General features: G+C 45.8%; 1 long non-coding RNA gene across 1 annotated transcript in view; it reads left to right on the top strand.

Annotated features, from left to right (window-relative positions):
- Positions 1-16,581, top strand: part of LOC140128947 (uncharacterized) — a 442,943-nt gene that overhangs the window by 380,227 nt on the left and 46,135 nt on the right. The gene's annotated exons all lie outside the window — the stretch shown is intronic.

Genomic DNA, 16,581 nt, shown 5'->3' on the forward strand with positions numbered 1-16,581 from the left:
ACATCATCACTCGTGGTGCTACCCCTTACCCTGACAGTAAGAACCGGCAATGGATCCCGCCAAGGGTTCCGCTACCTGAACTGGCTGATCTTAACACCATCGTTGCCAAGCAGCCCTACCATATTGCCGTGTAGGGCCAGCAACTCGGACAGGTCACCGCCATGTTGCAGAAATTGTTATTTAATCAGCAGCAGCATCAAGTTTCTGCGGCACTTCCTGCTACACTGGTTAATCTACTTTCCACAGAACCTCAGCTGAGACATTCCATGCCTTCCAAGTATGACAGGGATGTGATGACAGGGGTTTTATCAAGCAGTGTTCCTTGTACATTGAACTAATGGCTACGCAAGAGCAAAAATCTAAGTGGTGCTTCAAAATTCATAAAACATGACTTTTAATAATGAGTTCCTAAAATCAGTCAACAAACCAGCAAGAGAGAAAAACTGTCTGATCAGTGGCACTATTAACCTGATGCTGCATCAGCTAATCACCAGTAAGAACACATACCTGGTGGACTATGTCCAATGTTTTCCATGAAGGTTCAGGAGACCAGGTGTAGGAGAGGTGACAAGAGGGTAGAAGAGACAGAATGGCTGGGTTCATAACATGTAAGCTCCGGGGTGCATAGGAACAGATAATGTTGGGCGGAAACCTGAACAGACCCTAAAGTAGTGGCTGGGGCCTAGGTCGCCCTAAAAGTTCTAACCTCTGAGCCGCAGCCCTCAACAGCTGCCACCCAGACCACAACCTGTCCCTTGAATCAGGCAAACTATCCCTAGGCTATAGCACCAAGAGAGACAGAGATAATAGTGTATATAGAGATCAGAGATTCTAAAATTTGGGGGCAGATATTCCCAGAAGTGCTAGCACGAGGTCAATATGTACACAGACAGAATGGTCTGAAGTGGCTTTTATGATCAGTCTTCTCTCCGGGAAAGCCCTGGCATGGGCTACTCCCCTCTGGGACAGGAATGACCCAGTCACAGCTAGTATCACCACATTCCTTGCTGTATTACGGTCTGTCTGTTGGTGACTATGCGGTTCAGTTCCGTACCCTAGCTTTTGCGCTAACCTGGAATGAAGTGGCCTTGGTTGCCACCTTTAAAAATAGACTTTCTGGACAGATTAAAGATGCCCTGTCTGCATGAGACCTGCCGTGAGATGAGTGGTCTCATCTCCCTGGTCACCAGGTCATTTGGAGGAACAAGCACATACCATGACCCATCGACTGCCCTGCTTGGCACCTGTTTTCCAAAAACCACCTCTCCCATCCTCCATCTTTGCTGCAGAAGAGCAAATGCAGGTGGATAGAGCTTGTCTGTAACCTCAGAGCGTTTCAGACTAAGACAAGATAATCTCTGCCTCTATTGTGGTGCACTTTCTTGAGACTTGTCCAGTCCGTCCTCAGTGTTCAGGAAACACTCACAGCTAGGGTTCTTGAGAGAAGCATCCCTAGGTGAGTACAAAGCTTTGCCACGCCTGAATATCCCATATCTGCTCAACTTTGGAACAAGTGGCCCGGTTCAAGCTTCAGCCTTCCTGGATTCTGGATCTACAGGGAACTTTGTGAATACTTTGTGGTCTCCCAGCATAATTTTCCTGTGGTTTATTTAGAGAAGCTCCTGGTCAATTCTTCCATCAGTGAACAGATCCTATGTGATTCGGTTTAGTACCTCACCGAACCCATGCACCTGCAAATTGGTGCTTTGCACATAGAGGGACTGTTGTTCTATGTCCTTCCATGATCCACGTCTTCCATTCTACTGCATCTCTGGTGGCAAACGACATGCTGCTGTGCTAAACTGGCGTACTGGTGAGGTTCTTCACTGGGGATTAGAATGCCCATATTGCTGTTTGGTGGCACCTCATCCCGTATCCTCCACGGCTTCTCTGGTGACCACTAAGCCACTGGGTGGTCTCCCTGCTTCATACATGAACTTTGCAGACATCTCAGAGAAGAAAGTAGAGACTCTGCCACCACACCAATCCTATGACTGTGCTATAGACTTGATACCGGGCACGTCTCCGCCACGGGGTTGGGCGTATCCACTATCTGTACCTGAAACTGCGGCTATGTCAGCCTATGTGAAGGAGAATCTACAGAAGGGGTTTATATGCAAGTCCTCTTCCCCTTCCAGTACTCGTTTCTTCTTTGTGGACAAGAAGGATGCTTCTCTCCGTTCCTGCTTAGCGGTCTAAACAAAATTACCATGAAGAAGAGCTACCCACTGCCTTTAATCACAGAACTCTTCGACCGCCAAAGTCTTTACTAAATTAGACCTACATGGGGTGTATAACCTGATCCGCAAAAGCAACGAATGGAAAACCGCCTTCAACACTCGTGATGGACACTTTGAGTATCTCGCCATGCCGTTTGGACTCTGTTAACACACCAGCCATGTTCCAGGAATTTCAGAGACTTGCTATATACAAGGGTCATGGTTCAAATGGGCAATATCCTGGTGTTCTCTGTGGACCTTGAGTCCCATCAGGCTCAGGTATGACTAGTAGTCAGGCGCTTTAGGGCCAATTGCCTGTATGCCAAGCTCGAGAAGTGTCTATTCCATTATAGGAGTCTTCCTTTCCTTGGCTATGTCATCAGTGACAAATGAATTTGCTAATTACTACCATCAATTCATACCACATTTTTCCTCCCTTGTATCTCCAATTGTGGCGCTGACCAAGAAAAATGCTGATCCTAAGTTCTGGCGTCCGGTGGCTGAAGAAGATTTCTCCAAGCTGAAGTCTGCCTTTGACTCTGCTCCTGTTCTAGCTTGGCCTGATAGAGAGAAACTATTCATGCTAGAGGATGACACCTCCTCGGTTGGAGCTGGAGCCATTCTCACCCAGAAAGGTCTAAAGGCCGAACTCTCACTTGTGGCATCTTCTCAAAAACCTTCTCAGCCACAGAGAGGAACTACTCCATAGTTGATCGGGAGCTTTTGGCCATAAAGCTTGCTTTGGAAGAGTGGCGTTTTCTTCTGGAAGCAGCTCTTCATCCTTTCTGTATTTATACAGATCACAATAAACTCCTATACCTCCAGACTGCTCAGCATCTTAATCCACGACAGGCTCATTGGTCCCTCTTCTTCTCTTGCTTTAATTTCCTGATTCATTTCCATCCAGCAGAGAAGAATGTCAAACTGATGCTCTCTCTCGGGTCCCCAATGTAATTGGGGAAAAACCACGACATATCGTTCCTCCTGAACGACTTGTTGTCTTAGCTACTGTGGATCTACGGCAGATTCCTCCTTTCAAGACCTATATCTGACCTTCTCTTCGGAAGAGGATATTACTAAATCTCTCATTTCTACTGGTGGCCAGGGCTGTTCAAGAATGTACAAGACTTTGTGAGTTCCTGCACTTCCTGTGCCCAAAATAAGTTATCACATCTCAAGCCAACAGATCTGCTACTGCCACTGGCTATACCCGCCTGCCCGTGGATTCATGTAGCTATGGATTTTGTTACAGATCTTTCGCCATCTTCCGGTAATACCATCAACTGCGTGGTCACAGACAGCTTCTCTAAAATGTTCCACTTCGTTCCTCTGCTGGGTCTGCCATTTGCTCCTCGTCTTGCCAGCTTGTTCTTCCTCCATATCTTCCGGCTTCATGGACTTCCTCAGCACGTTGTCTCTGACCCAGAGGTCCAGTTTGTTTCCTGATTCAGCTATTCCTTGTGAAAGCAATTGCAAGTTTAGCTAGACTTCTCCTATGCCTATCATCCACAGACAAACGGGCAGGTGGAGAGAGTCAACCAGACTCTGGGATCCTATCTATGGCACTTTGTCTTGACAGGATGACTGGCCCACCCTGTTACCTTGGGCAGAATTCTCCAATATTTCTATGGACTCTGAGCCTGTCCTTGCCACTGCCATCCCCTCCCACCTCTCCCTCTGTCCGTGCCTTCTGATTCTCCTGCCGTGGAAAAGCTGGTACAAGACCTCAAGTCCATCTGGGAGCAAACTCGTCAGTCTGTGCTTTGGGCGTCTGACTCTGAATCTGCCGTTGCCACTCCCTTCTTTATTGATTTTGGACAACATCCACTCCCACCTCTCCCTCTGTCCATGCCTTCTACTTTTCCTGCCATGGAAGAGCTGGTACAAGACCTCGAGTCCATCAGGGAGCAAACTCGTCAGTCTCTACTTCGGGCGTCCGCCCGCCCAACACCCAGCCAACAAGAAAAGCAGGTCTCCTCCAGTCTTCTCTCCTGGTGATAAAGAGTGGCTATCTTCCAGATATGTCCGACTGAAATTTCTCAGCTACAAACTTGGTCCCCGTTTCCTGGGTTCATTTGAGGTGCTGAAGCACATTAACCCTATGTCCTATAAGATTTGTCTTCCTCCCACCATGTGCATCCCGAACTCCTTCAACGTCTCTCTTTTAAAGCCTGTCATCCTGAATCGCTTCTCTTGGCAAGTACCTCCTCCTTTTCCTGAGGCTGATTCCACCAATGTCTTTCGGGTAAAGGAGATCCTGGGCATGAAGTCAGTCAGAGGGAAGCGGTTCTTTCTTATCGACTGGAAGGGGTTCTGGCCAGAAGAGAGATCCTGGGAGCCTGAAGACAACATTCTGGACCGCAGTGTTCTTCAGAAGTTACTTCAGGCCAAGAAGAGGGGGACACCAGGGCAGGGGGTACTGTCACGGGTGCCCCTGCGACGCACCCATGTGCCTCCATGCACCCCACCATGCCAGCCGCAGCCTCACTTACCTGTCCACATTCCACCTACAGGTCCTCTGATCCAGCGTGTTGCTCCTCGCCTCCTAGGGTACGCGTGTGCTGGCTCTGTGAGATTTATAAGGCCAGTTCACAGCTAATTAATGCTGCCGAACGCCTGACCTGATAAGCAGCCAGCCTCTTCCTGTGAACCCTGCTGGATCTTTGTGCCTCATAGCCTCAGAGAGAGCATTCCTGTTGTGATTGTGTATTATCCTTTGTGACCTTCTGCTATGTTCCTGGCCTCCATTACTTGCCACCTGCCTTGATCTTCTGCTATGTTGGACTTACAAATTATAGAGCAAGCTGATCTGAGAGATGAGTTTGTGAGTTAACTATGAAGGCATCAATGTTTCAGTAACTGCTATATAACCTGCTATATTCAAGAATGGCATATAGGATCTTTTGAACTCATTTTATTAATTGGTGTAACTCTTCAAATGTTGGTACTCTTAATGTGTGGGAGGAAAGTGAATGCAAATATCATTAAAAAGAATTGATGCATGAGACCGGGCAGTGGTAATTATACCGATAGGTCCTCACTTTACCTGGATATCACTCTGCTTTGGTTCCTGATGCTGATAATTGGTGCCTGCAACACAACCCACACAGCACCTGAGCATTATAAAAAGATCAAGTGCGGCACAAGGAGCAGAAGAAAAGTGATGTGAGTAATTTTTTTATTTATTGTTTGTCTGGTCTGGGGTCCATATCGTTACTATTATTATTTATAGAGCACCATTAAATCCATGGTGCTGTACAATCAATAAGGGGTTCGCATACTGTACATTACATTAAGACAAGAACAAATGCAAGTACAAATTTTTGCCCTTTGTAAAAATTAACATTTGTATCATTCTCAAAACTTTTGACCATGACAGTACTTTTAGAAACTTGGCTCTCTTCCCTAGATCCCAATGGCCAAGCTCTACAGTGTGGTATAATTCTTCTACATTTTGTACTGTGAGAAGGTACAAGGGGCCATTATTGACAGCAGATATGTGTCACCGAGGTGCCTGGCCTCAGTGAAGTGAGCTGGTTAATGTTTAGTCAGGAACCTTAGGTTTCTGACATTTGTTAATGTAGCAAAGCTGCTAAGGGCAGTTGATCCGGGCCAGGTTTTGGCTGACAGAAAAAGCCATGAAGCACAAGTGAGCTGTGTGATGCGTTTTGCAGCCTGGGAGTCTGCTTTACTGCATGTAGAGTTGGAGGTGTTACACAGCCAAGGATCAACAATAGTGACATTGTCTGTTTATGCTGGAGGATGGATACACAACCTATAAAGGACTGTGAGTCAAGCTTATTAATATGGACTGTGTTTTTCTGTTTTATGATGAAGCAAGGTATTCTGTTAAACTGTTTTTTGGAATCAAACAGTTACCTGGACTGTTACTGAAGTTGCCATTTGAGTTTATACCCTACAATTGGTGCTTTGGATGTGGGCATAATCCCCCGGATATACTGTTTGTTTAGAGCAAAGGCTTCAGCTCAGAGCCAGCACACAGCAGCTGCCATGGAGGAGGTGATCAAGCACCTTGTGCAGTCAAACTTGCAGCAACAAATAGCACATGCTGAGGCTTTGCAAGCCCAACAGGAGACCAACAAGCTCCTTGTCCAGCAGATGGCAGTACTGACAGGCGCCGTCAGCATGCGGGAGAGTCCAGCTCTGCCAAACCAAGATGATGGTCATAGGGGGATATTTATCAGGACCTCTGCGCACCGCCAGTGGCGCAGAGGCCCTGAAATAATCGCAAGTGGGAGTGGGCCTGCGCGGGGCGTTACTGCCCCCGCGCCTGCGCACTCGCTGCTGCCGGCGACTTTTCATTTGTGAAAAGTCGCCGGTTGCGTTTTTTTTTTTTTTTGGGAAAAACGCTGCGCAACTGGCAGCCCGATACATGAAGAGGCAGAAGCCTCTTCATGTATCGGGCTGCGAATTTGCAGCGGCGGAGCGATCATACGCTGGCGCACGAGCGCCAGCGTATGATAAATATCCCCCATAGTGTCAGAAAAACTGTAAGGGAAGCATTGCAGAAGATGACCCCGGAGGATGACGTTGAGCCGTTCCTCACAGTATTTGAGCGAGTGGCTGACTGGGAGAAGCTGCCGCCAGGTCAGTGGGCTGAAGTACTGGCTCCATATTTAACTGGGGAGCCCCAAAAGGCATATTATGACTTGGCCCTGCAGGATGCCAAGGAGTACCCCAAATTAAAAGCAGAGATACTGGCACAGCTTAGTGCCACCTTAGCAGTACAAACACAGAGGGTGCACCACTATAGCCTGGACAAGCTGCCAAGATCACAGCTGTTTCACATTTTGCATCTTGTCCAGAAGTGGTTGCAACCAGACACCTGCTCTCCAGCCCAGGTTGTGGAACGAGTGGTTGTGGACCTATTTATGCACTCGCTTCCCCGTGCCATACAGTTCTGGGTTGCAGAGGGTGACCCCCAGAATGCAAATGATCTAGTGGGTTTGGTGGAGAGGTTCCACACTATGGAGAAATCCCTGGGAGGGGCAGGGGATCTGAAATCCCCATACTGGGAGCCCCAAAAAGATTGGAACTGTCAGAGACTGGGGCCTAAAACATCTCATGATGGTCATATCAAGGACAAAGGGGGGCGCAAACCAGTGACCAAAGTGATACCCTGGGAGGTAATCTGTTGGAAATGTCACGCTCCGGGTCATATGGTGGCCCAGTGTCCTCTCACCACAGAGCCCATGGATTGCTATGTGGGTCACCGCAGTTCCCTTTTTGCCCAGCCTGCATGTAGTGCCATACCAGCCAAGGGGGAGGGGCCACCGATGTGTTCCCTGATGGTTAATTGGACTATTGTTTCAGGAATGTTGGACTCATGCCTATTTTTCAGACATGACATGTATCATTTTGTTTGATAATAACTTCAACTTCAGAACACATTAACTTATCTATGTTATTTTGAGATGTTAGTTGATATGATTCATGTTTTTTATTAAAAAAGGGGAAATGTAGCAAAAAATCTAAAAAACATGTTTTTTTTTTTTTCAGACAGACAATCTTACCATCCAAATTACTAAATACATAGCATTTACCATAGCTCTGCATTATATTGTAATAACTTTGTAAACATTCTTAAATTTTTCTAGGATGTTAGCAGACTTACAATAGTAACAGCAATTTATAGGAAAATTTGGAAACCGTGTTTATGGACTATTGCAATTAAGAAAGAGCTTTTTAAAAGACTTTGCAATAAAAAACCATCACAAATGACTTCATTTTCAGAAGTGCCCCCGTCCAGCTTTTCAAAACCACTTTTAGAAAGTTTTTAACCCTTTCGGTGTTTCACAGGAATTAAAGAGAAATAGAAGTAAAATTTTGAAAAATAATTTTTTTCACTAATATATTAATTTAGGCCTAAAATGTACAAATTTACAATGGGTTGTAGCAAAAAACACACACACCATTTTATTGCACATTTCCTCCTGAGCACTGAAATACCCCACATGTGGGTGTAAACTGCTTTTAGGGCATATAGCAGGGCACAGAACAGAGCGAGCACCATTTGTTTATAAGTGGGTAGATTTTCCTGAAACTGTTTTAGGCCACCATCATTCATTTACAAAGACTCTGGGGAATGGGAACATTTAAAAACCCCAACAAGTGACCCCATTTGGAAACTACACCCCTGAAGGAAAGGGGGGCCTTTTCTACCCCCTCTATGTTTCACAAAAATTAAAATAATATGGAAGTCAGATTTTTAAAAATAATTTTTTTCACTAATATATTAATTTAGGCCTAAAAAGTACAAATTTACAATGGGTTAATGGGTTGTAGGAAAAAACACACACCCCATTTTATTAACTACACCCCTGAAGGAATTTATTAAGGGGTATAATTACTTTTTCGACCCCCTCTGTGTTTAACAGAAATTAAGATGATATGGAAGTAAAACTTTGAAAAAAAAAATTTCATGAAAATATTGATTTAGGCCTAAAATGTAAAAATTTACAATGGGTTGTAGGGAAAAAACACACCCCATTTTATTGCACAATTCCTCCTGATTACAGAAATACCCCACATGTGGGTGTAAACTGCCTTTAGGGCCTATAGCAGGGCACAGAACAGAGCGCCAAGAGAACCATTTGGTTATGAGTGAGTAAATTTTCCTGAAAGTTTTATGTCACACCTTTCATTTACAAAGACTTTGGGGAATGGAAACAGTTAAAAACCCCAACAAGTGACCCCATTTTGGAAACAAAACAGTTAAAGGTTTCCAGGATAAAGCTAACAGAATAATTTAACACCACCATAAGTGAACCTTATTGAAAATGACACCCAGAAAGCAGAAATTATTCATCTAGGGGTATAATGAAAGTTTTCGGCGCTAGTAAAATTAAATCCAGGCAAAATCTATTTGCACATGTTGTGAAGAACACTTGTTCCTTCTGTATTCATCTTGGGGTATAATGAAATGAAATGTGGTTTTAAATTTTAGGTCTAATATCAATTTGTAAATGGCCAACATTGCAATGAAATTTTGGGCATGTTTGGAAGTATGGTAAGCGCGGAAACAGTCTTTGATGCACAACCCTGGCTTATCTGGGCAAGTGTCGCATGAATAACCGGTATCTTTGCGTGTTCCCTTCTTGTAACACACACGGCATTTTTTGTATGGCCGTCTTTTCTTTTCTGTGGGGGGGATCTCAGATGGGAAATGTTATCCTGGCACAATTCTGCTGGCGTGACTAGTGTGGGATGTGCTCGCACCCTCTTCACCCTCTGGGAACAGTAATTGCTTTATTACTTGTTCTTGGTATGCCAAGTATGTTACTTGTTGGGGGGTCTTGCGGTAAATGATAAAGGAATTATACAATGCATTTTGCACTAAATGCACTGCAACCTTTTTGTACCAACTGTGGGACTTGCAAATCGCATCATATGGCTGTAGCATTTGATCGGCTAGATCAACCCCTCCCACGTGTTGGCTGTACTCCTGTATGCAGGAGGACTGTGGCGTTGGTTCCTCTAACAGAGACAGGGGTGCTGTAATCTGCATGGATAAATGTGAGGACAAACACATCTCTCTTGTCCTTATATTTTGTCAGCATGATGTTACTCTGACACAAGGACTTGCTTTAACCCCTTCTCAATTTAAGGTCCACCAGATTTTTTGGGAGACCTCTTTGATTCCTCGTTATTGTTCCGCAGGCCACTGTTCCTTTTTCAAGGAGGCACTGAAAGAGAGGGGCACTTGTATAGAAATTATCTATGTAAAGGTGATAGCCTTTACCCATCAGGGGGAATAAAAGATCCCACACAATTTTACCGCTTGTGGTTAGGACAGGGGGGCACTCAGGTGGACAGATCTGGGAGTCCTTTCCCTCATAGATACGGTATTTGTAGGTGTATCCGCTTTTACTTTCACAGAGCTTGTAAACTTTGATCCCATATCTAGCTCTTTTGCTTGGCAGATATTGCCGAAATTTAAGCCTACCTCTAAAAAGTACAAGTGACTCGTCGATGGCTACATTTTTTTGTGGGATGTAAACCTCCATAAATTTCTCATTAAAATGAGTCACTACTGGCCTAATTTTGTACAATCGGTCTTGGGCATGGTCACCAGCAGCAGGACACTGACTATTATCACTGTAGCGCAGAAATTTTAACAGCGCCTCAAAACGTGGTCTTGTCATTACAGCCCTGTACATTGGTGTGTGGGATAAAACGTCACTGGACCAATATGACCGGATGCTAGGCTTTTTAACAAGTCCCATATTAAGAAAGAGCCCCCAGAATTTTTTTAATTCTGTGGCTTTAGTGGGGTGCCAACTCTGGGTTCTAGCATAATTAGATGTGGGGTGACTGGCCAGAAACTTTTCTGCATACAGATTTGTATGTGTAACCATTAGGTCTATAAATTCCTCTGTAAAAATGTTTTTTTTTAAATCAAGTTCCCTGTACCGATCTGTATTAATATTTATTCCTGGGTTGGAACTGAAAGCTGGAATTTGGGGAGAAAACATATTTGGGGGCTCCCAACCTGGGTCACTTGACTGCTCTTCCACTCTGCCTACTGCGCCTTTGTGAGGGTTCATCACTGTCACTAGAGGAGGACATTAGAAAGTGTTCTTCATCACTTGCAGTGTCTGTATCTGAACACACGAAGGCATAGGCATCATCCGCAGAATACACCCGTTTAGCCATGCTAGAAACTTTATTTTAGTTTTAGTTTTTTAGTATTTTTTTTAATATTTTTTTATTTTATTTTATGGTAAAACAAAAAACTAACTGAAACGTCTGCCTTTATACTTTGGATTTTTCGGCGTGCTGTGGCTTCCTCCATCGATGTCCCAGACTACAGGTTCAGGTACCAGAATCTTTGGCTGCGAGCACCCAACTATCTGAACTCATGTGCAGATTTTTTGATTGCTGTCTTACTTTCCTTAACTGAAACGTCAGCGCAGGAAGGGATACAAACGCTGAAGATCTGTGTAGGTGTAAGTATATGTAATAATGTACCCCTACAGTACTAAACTAAAGGGACGGCTGTGATAGGTCCCTGGCCCGATGTCCGTGACGATCCGCTGTCGTTGACAGCTGTCGTCACGGACTTGTCACCATGTGTTTACACATGGTGACAGTTTTAATGTCTGACGATATAGATCGTCTTTTTGCACGAAGTACCCGCGGAAAAAGACGATCTATATTGTATAGCGTCGCTAACGTGTTAAATGGCTCCAGGGAAAAATCTGGGTCTTACATGCATCCATGGGGACACCAAGGTTTACCCAGTGGCTCAAGTTATGCTTGGGACAGACCCGCGTACTGTGTCGCACAATGTGGGGGTTGTTAAGCAACTGATGTTTGAGGTGATTGTTGGACGTGATTGCACCATGTTCTGGGATCTATGGACCAAGGCAGCTTTGCAAATTTCCCCAGAGAACCCAGTCAACCCTGTTGATAGGAATCCCGAAGAAACACCAGGGTTTCCTCTGAATGTCCTAACAGGGGAGAATGAGGAAGATTCAACTTCAGAGGAGGCAGCTGTCCCTGACTTAAATGTATGACCTTAAAAGGGGCGCTAGAGAATGTTACAATGCTAAATGGGACTGCTCAAGAACCTGGGGCATACAACCAGTACCCACATTTTGCCCTGAATCAGGACCTTTTATATCAAGTGACTAAAATAAGGGATGAGATAGCTACTGGTCTCAGGGCCATATAGACGTATGGTTATGGATATGGCCCATTCACACTTGTTAAGAGGTCACCTAGGGGTGGACAAAACACTTTAGAGGGTACTAAAGCAATTCTATTGGCCAGGATGTTACCGGGAAATCAGAGATTATTGTCAATCGTGCCCTATCTGCCAGATCACATCCGCAGTGGCACATTTCCACAGCCCTCTGGTCCCTTTGCCAATTATTGAGGTCCCATTTGAAAGAATAGCAATGGATCTGGTAGGACCCTCAGTGAACTCAGCTCGGGGGCATCAGTACATTCTGGTCATTGTGGATTATGCAACACATTACCCTGAGGCTGTCCCCCTAAGGAACCCCTCCTTCCGAAATATTGCCAGGGAGTTGTTTTATGTTTTTTCCTGCACAGGGATTCCAAAGGAGATCTTAACGGATCAGGGAACCATGTTCATGTCAAAGGTGATGAGGGAACTGTGTAACGTGTTAAAAGTCACCCAGTTGCGCACATAAATCTACCACCCCCATACAGATGGTCTCGTGGAGCAATTTAATAAGACCCTGAAAGCCATGCTGAAAAAGGTGGTAGAGAAGGATGGGCGAGACTGGGACTGTCTTTTACCGTATCGATTTGAGAAGTGCCCCAATCCTCCACTGGGTATTCACACCTTTGAATTACTTCATGGCAGGCCCCAGAGGTCTCTTAGATGTGGCAAAAGAAACTTGGGAAAGTGATGTTACACCCTATAAGAGTGTGTTTGAGCATGTAGCTCAGATGCAGGAAAGGATGTTCAGGGTGATGCCAATTGTAAAGGAGCATCATCTTCAGGCCCAAGAGTCACAGGCCAGGGTCTATAATAGATCTTCCCGTGTGAGACAGTTCCATTCAGGAGATCGCATCCTGGTGTTAGTCCTTACTGTGGAGAGCAAGTTCCTAGCAAAATGGAAGGGGCCCTATGAGATAGTGGAAAAGGTTGGGGAGGTCAATTATAGGGTCCATCAGCCAGGGAAGAAGAAGCCAGATCTATCGTCTGATCAAACCCTGGAAAGAGAGAGACCCCCCCCCCCCTGAGGCTATTTGCCTAGTGACTCAATTGGAGTCAGCCATCGAAGCTGTAAAAATTTCAGAGACCTTATCCCCCTCCCAAAAACAACATTGTAGGGAAATGCTGCAGAGGAACAAGGATCTCTTCACAGAAAGCCCTGGTTGTACCAATGTGATAGAACATGAAATCCTCACAGAGCCTCATGTCAGGGTAAATTTAAAGCCGTACAGGATCCCTGAGGCCCTTAGGGAGGTAATCTCCAAAGAAGTCCAAAGGATGTTAGAACTGGGAGTAATTGAGAGGCCCAAAAGTGGGTGGTCTAGCCCCATAGTGTTAGTGCCAAATGGTGAATGGAGATTCTGCAATGACTACCGCAGACTCAATGAGACACAGTGGATGCTTACCCCATGCCCAGAGTGGATGAGCTAATTGAGCAATTAGGGCCAGCCAGGTACATCAGCACCCTAGACCTCACTAAGGGATATTGTCAGATTCCGTTGTCTAAAGAGGCTAAGGAAAAGACAGCTTTTTCCACACCTGAGGGGAGTTTCCAGTACATTCGAATGGCATTTGGGTTGCAGGGGGCCCCTGCGACTTTCCAGAGAGCCATGGACCAGATTCCACGTCCACACAGGAAGTATGCAGCAGTGTACTTGGATGACACTGTTATTTTCAGTCATGACTGGGAAAGTCACCTCATTAAGCTTCAGGCTGTCCTGAATTCTCTAAGAAGGGCTGGATTTACTATTAATCCAAGTAAATGTGCCCTGGGTTACATAGTGGGAAGAGGGGAAATTAAACCCCAACTGAATAAAGTGGAAGCTATTCAGAATTGGCCCTGCCCACGTAACAAGAAACAGGTCCAGGCATTTCTAGGAATTGTTGGTTACTACAGGTTTGCAGAGATAGCAGTTCCTTTGACTGACCTCACAAAGGGTACAAAGTTGGCGATGGTACAGTGGTCTCCAGAAGCAGAGGGGGCTTTTAAAGAGCTAAAACAAGCCTTGTGTGGTAAACCAGTGTTGATAGCTCCTGATTTCTCCCATGAGTTTGTGGTCCAGACAGATGCACCCAGTAATTCATCTTAGCAGGAAACTGTCCCCAGCGTAGAGAAATTATGCCATTATTGAGAAAGAATGTCTGGCCATAAAGTGGGCACTAGACTCCCTCAGGGACTATTTATTGGGAAGGAGGTTCAAGCTAGTGTCAGACCGTGCCCCACTAAGATGGATGCGGGAGAAGAAGGGGAAAAATGCCCGGGTCACCCGCTGGTTCCTGGCCCTACGAGATTTTTTTTTTACGGTAGAACATAGGCCAGGAAAAATGCAGTGAAATGCAGACGCCCTGACAAGGGTGCATAGTCTGGTGGCTAAAGGTGCCAAAACCCCGGGCTTTGGTCAGAGGAGGGGGGTATGTGAGAAGGTACAAGTGGCCATTATTGATGGCAGATATGTTTCACCGAGGTGAAACATGTTTAGTCAGGAACCTTAGGCTTCTGACATTTGTTAATGTAGCAAAGCTGCTAAAGGCAGTTGATCTGGGCCAGGTTTTGTCTGACAAAAAAAAGCCAGGAAGCTCAGGTGAGCTGTGTGTTGTGTTTTGCAGTCTGGGAGTCTGCTATGCTGCATATAGAGCTGGAGGTGTTACATAGTCAAGGAACAGCAATAGTGACATTGGGGCACATTTACTTACCCAGTCCAGTCGCGATCCTGTGGCACGTTGACACACGCTGATTTGGATATCCAGCTGGCGCCCGATATCCAGCAGGTGTCGCTGCTGCGCCGAGGTCCGCCGAAGTTCACCATCTTCTTCTGAATGTAAGAGCTGATGTTGCGAAACAAATTATTTTTTTAAGTTCCACGGTTTTTCAGAATCCGTAGGGTTGTCCGATGGCCACGCCCCCCCCCCCCCAATTCTGTCAGTGAAAGCCGGCGCCAATGCGACACAATCCAATTGCGAGCGCCAAAATCCAGGGGCAATTCGCCACAAATCAAAAATATTCAGAAAGCCCGACTAGAGTGCGACGTTCAGACTAGAGATGGGTGAATTTGTTAAAATTTGGTTCGTCCTGATTCGCTGAATTTTTGAAAAAAATTTGATTCGGTCCGAATCGAATCATGATGAATCACGTTAAAAAACAGGTATTTCCTGGCTGCAGAGAGCCTGTAGGGTGTTGTAGAACATTGTGCCATGCTTAAATATGCATAGGGAGCATGGTTTGGTCTTCAAACAATGCTGTGTTTTAGTAAGACACGCACATGACAGCCGAAACTCTTAGAATCGCTTCACTCTTCACTTCAATAGAGATAGTGTCCTCTTTCAATCGGTCAATAATCCATCAGTATTGCTAAAGCCAAAAACAAACAGGAGTTGATACAGAATATGATCCAGAGAGGAGCAGAAAATGGGATACTTGCATGTCCTTTGTGTTCTGTATCCACTCCTGCTTTTGGCTATCAATCCTGAAGCTTTTCATCCTTCTGGCAGATGAAATGAAGGGGAAAACCAAACACTGGCAACGTCATAGAGTGGTGGAGGGGGAAAACAGCATTATGGAAATCACAGGGTGTTCCAGGGAGACATCGGTCAGTTGGCAGCAGCAAGAGTAGGCTGCAGAGTGCCACAATGACAAATTATGTAGGTGGCGGAAACATCGTAGACCACAAAATGGCACAATGATAAGAGTGTGGAGGTGGCGGCAGCAGCATCACCAGCAGCACCAGGAAGCCACTGGTGGCAGCAACATGGAAAGCCACACAGTGGTCCAATAACAGAGTGTGGAGGTGCAGCAGCAACAGGAGGCCACAAAGTGGGACAATGATAAGATCGTAGAGGTGGCGGCAGCAGCAGGAGTCCACAGGCGGCAGCAACATAGTGGCAGCAACAGGGAAAGCAACAGAGTGGCACAATGATATAATGTGGAGGTGGCATCAGCAGCAGCAACCGGAGGCCACAAAGTCGCACAATGATAAGAGTGTGGAGATGGCGGCAGAAGAAACAGCAGCAGGAGCCCACAGGTGTCACAACATGGTGGCAGCAACAGGGAAAGACACAGAGTGGCACAATGATATAGTGTGGAGGTGGCATCAGTATCAGCACGAGCTCTCAAGGTGGCAAAAAAAATATAGTGTGAAGGTGGCATCAACAGGAGCCCACAGGTGGCAGCAACATGGAAAGCTACAGAGTGGTCCAATGACAGAGTGTGGAGGTGGCATCAGCAGCAGCAACAGGAGACCACAAAGTGGCACAATGATAAGAGAGTGGAGGTGGCGGCAGCAGCAGGAGCCCACAGGTGTCAGCAACATGGTGGCAGCAACAGGGAAAGCTACAGAGTGGCAATATGATATAATGTGGAGGTGGCATAAGTATCAGCAGGAGCTCGCAGGGTGGCACAATGATATAGTGTGAAGGTGGCATCAACAGGAGCCCACAGGTGGCAGCAACATGGAAAGCTACAGAGTGGTCCAATGACAGAGTGTGGAGGTGGCATAAGCAGCAACAGAAGACCACAAAGTGGCACAATGATAAGAGTGTGGAGGTGGCGGCAGCAGCAGTAGGAGCCCACAGTTGGCAGCAACAGGGAAAGCCACAAAGTGGCACAATGATATAATGTGGAGGTGGCATCAGTATCAGCAGGAGCCCCCAGGG

Source organism: Engystomops pustulosus, chromosome 4 (genome assembly GCF_040894005.1).
Source record: "Engystomops pustulosus chromosome 4, aEngPut4.maternal, whole genome shotgun sequence".
Taxonomy (NCBI): Eukaryota; Metazoa; Chordata; class Amphibia; order Anura; family Leptodactylidae; genus Engystomops; species Engystomops pustulosus.